Consider the following 3,702-nt stretch of genomic DNA (forward strand, 5'->3'; position numbering starts at 1 on the left):
TTTGTTCGTGTTTTTTGAATTTTCTGAAACAAACACATCAGACAGTTACTGGAATCTTAGCATTTCTGCTGACCAGGCAGCAGTTGTCATTGCCTGACACCTTCTGGTAAGACACAGAAAGCAACAGTATTAAACCATAATGAATATGAGGCTATGAAAGAAAGCCATGAGACGCTTGGGTTTATTTTTTTTTCAATTTTCCCTAGAAAATCATTCATGTTCTTAATTGCAACGAATGCTTTACAGTGACAGAGTACAATAGTAATTCAAGGTATCAGATTTCAAGTATAAAGAAACTGCATTAACACCTTAGCCAATTTATTTCATGTTACTGCTTTCTGTGACACACAGGAATGACATGCCTTCGATGTCTGCTTCCAAGATGGGCACAGTAGCACTCACATCTTCACTCAAGAGGTACAGGCAAGAGGATTGTTGGGGGTCCAACCCCATCTGGACTACATGAGATCCTGACTCAAACAACAAAACTATGAACAACAAATATCTGTGTATATAATATACACATATATATCCATTTCTAAGAGAGTCTTAATGAAAATCTGGAGAGATGGCTCAACAGTTAAGAGTACTGGGTGTTTTTCCAAAGGACCTAGGTTAGATGCCCAGGACCAACATAGTACCTACCTCACAACCACCTGTAACTCTGGTCCCAGGAGTATGCCCACTTCTGGCCTCCTTGGGCCATTTGATGCATAGATATACATGTAGGCAAAACACTCATACACATAAAATAAACAAATACTAGAAAAGAAAAGAAAAGAAAAGAAAATATTTGGGCCAACAATTTAGGTAGGAAAAGGCACTTACCATGCATGTCTTGTGGCCTGACAGAAGGAGAAAACTAATTGTCATCAGCTGGCGTCCATATATATGCTATGTCAAACCTACCCACATGTGCACAGCATGAACACATACAGTATCAATAATTGTTTTAAGTAAGAAAACCTTCAAGACTTATAAAGTATAAATTCTAAGTGGTAAAATTGTCTAGTGTGATCATCTAGTTGACAGTAACTTGTTCTTTTGTAATAGTACATGCATGAGGATGTACTTTCTCGTTATTACTCCAAATTAGATTAAATACTGTAAGACCACATTTTTCCTTGTTAAGAAATTATGTGTGGAGGTGGTTTGCCTACCTGTTTGTCTATACACAATGAGCAGGCAGTGCCTGAGGGAGGGCTCCAGAAGAAGGCATTGGAAGCCCCTGGGTTTGGAGTTACAAGTGTTTGCGAGTCATCATAACAGTGCTAAGAATCTAACCCAATTCCTCTGTGGAAGCAGCTAATCCTCCCAACTGCTGATTGTTTCTCCAGCCCCAAAACTATGCCTTATACCACACCTATCTGACTACCATACCATGAAAAATTCTAATTTATTAGTCATTAACACATGATTCAACAAGCATTTGCTAAGCATTCACTATATGGAAGGTATTAGATTCTAGTCAGACTAATTTGAGAAATGTTACATGCTAAATTCACTTCTTTATAATGTGTGTTACTACATTAAAGACTAAAATAATATAGTAAAGATCCACACTTTTCTTACTATGCATCCATCCTACAAAAAAATATTTGCTCAGGTACCCAAAGATTTATGTACAAAAGAGGTCCAGTCCAGTATTGCTTAAAAAAGTGAAGAACTTGGCCGGGCGGTGGTGGCGCACGCCTTTAATCCTAGCACTTGGGAGGCAGAGGCAGGCGGATTTTCAAGTTCGAGGCCAGCCTAGTCTACAGAGTGAGTACCAGGACAGCCGGGGCTACAGAGAGAAACCCTGTCTCAAAAAACCAAAATGAAGAACTGGATATAACCCAAATATCTATCGCTTGGACATTTGATAAACTATAGTACATCCATGCAAAAATCTACCCTTACACTTTTATAAAGATGCAAGAGTTCTAATTGAAGATGCTGGACTGAAGGAATGTGCTTATCTAAGTCTCCTTGGGCATCCTATTAAAATGTTAATAAAGGAATAAGTAAGCTTTTAAGAAGAAAATGGACTTAACAAACTTCTGGAAGATTGGAAATAACATCAGCTGATGAAACAAAATGGAATGGGACAGAGTGTCTGGAAAAATCCCAGAGAGGCTGCCATTTCAGAGCTGGCAAGTACTCAAGGTTGAAATAAGGGAGTCTGGAAACCAGGAAGTGGATTGAAATCCTGCCCATGAAACAAATGCTCATATTGGCTCTCTGTTATGCCCCTCCCCTAATATCCACATATTTCACATAGTGGACCAAATTATTACTTCCTAGGGGTTTTTTTGTTTTGGTTTGGTTTGGTTTGGTTTTTGGTTTTTCGAGACAGGGTTTCTCTGTAGCCCTGGCTGTCCTGGAACTCACTCTGTAGACCAGGCTGGCCTCGAACTCAGAAATCCACCTGCCTCTGCCTCCCAAGTGCTGGGACTAAAGGCGTGCGCCACCATTGCCCAGCTCTTCCTAGGGTTTTTTAAAAGGCAAACAAAACAAGCTGGACATGGTGGCACATACTCAGGAGGCTAAGGCAGAAGGCCCCCAAGTTGTGGCCTGCCTGGGCTATATAACAAGACTATGTTTTAAAAAAATAGAAGTAGGGGGCTGGTGAGATGGCTCAGTGGGTAAGAGCACCGACTACTCTTCCAAAGGTCCTGAGTTCAAATCCCAGCAACCACATAGTGGCTCACAACCATCTGTAATGAGATCTGACGCCCTCTTCTGATGCGTCTGAAGACAGCTACAGTGTACTTATTTATAATAATAAATAAATCTTTTTAAAAAAATACAATTAAAACCAGCTGGAGATATCTGGGAAAAGCTAATGTAATGCAGGTGTTGATGTCCCATAGCTAATGAATTGTTTAAAATGTGCCCATTTGGAGGTATTGTATGGTACTACCTACATTGCCACCACACTTCAGGAGTTCTGTTGGGCCTGCTCTCAAAAGGTTATTACATCTGGTCCAGTTGACTGTTTAACTTCCCTTATAGAAGGATAGGGTTGGTAGCATGTATCATGGGACCCTCACCTCAGTCCAGGTGTTCCTTCCAACCAGCTCTATGCAGTTCTATCCTTATTGCATGTGGTCTCTAGGTCTTGGGGGATGGGCTAGAGGAGGTAGGTGGAGTACAACTATGACTACGAGGCTATGGGAAAGCAATCATCCCTGCTAGGTGACCGTGTTGGAGTTTCTTCCTTTGGGCCAAAGGAGCTCCCACATTCCTGCAAGTAATCTCTCCCCTATGGAAGAAACCCCAACGCACTCACTGGTTCCCAGAGTGAACTGTGGAAGAATCATACCTCAGTCTGTTCTTGGGACCTTAGGAGGAGGGGGTAGGGAAGAAATGTTAAGAACAGGGGAGCTCCTGCCCAAAGGCAGCTTCCCTTGAAAAGAAAAGTTACTCGGCACAATCCCTGATCTGTTGTGCAACCATCTTCATTAAACTTCCTATTCAGGGAGAGACTAAGTGAACAAATAGCTATCCAAACATAAAAAAAGATGAAACTGTATCAAGTACCATGGCTGGCTGGCTGGCTGGCTGGCTCCCTAAATGTCTTCTTTCTTCTTTCCTGCTCTCCTTTCTTTCATCCATCCATCTATCTATCTATCTATTGTTGGCTTGTTAGTTAGGGTCTTTCTTAGTCACCCAGGCTGGTTTTGAACTCCAAGTATTCCTTCCTCATTATTCTGAGTGCTG

At 41.4% G+C, this 3,702-nt stretch overlaps 1 protein-coding gene and 1 long non-coding RNA gene across 2 annotated transcripts in view; one reads left to right on the plus strand and one right to left on the minus strand.

Moving 5' to 3' along the window:
- The window catches only part of LOC116087158, a 13,151-nt gene extending 12,749 nt beyond the window's left edge, over positions 1-402 (plus strand). The window contains exon 3 of the long non-coding RNA XR_004117274.1: positions 352-402. This is a non-coding gene — a long non-coding RNA (uncharacterized LOC116087158). The remainder of the gene's footprint in view (positions 1-351) is intronic.
- Snx12 (sorting nexin 12) overlaps positions 1-3,702 on the minus strand; it is a 124,447-nt gene that overhangs the window by 20,790 nt on the left and 99,955 nt on the right. The window lies entirely within an intron of this gene.

The sequence above is a fragment of the Mastomys coucha genome, chromosome X, assembly GCF_008632895.1.
Source record: "Mastomys coucha isolate ucsf_1 chromosome X, UCSF_Mcou_1, whole genome shotgun sequence".
Classification (NCBI taxonomy): Eukaryota; Metazoa; Chordata; class Mammalia; order Rodentia; family Muridae; genus Mastomys; species Mastomys coucha.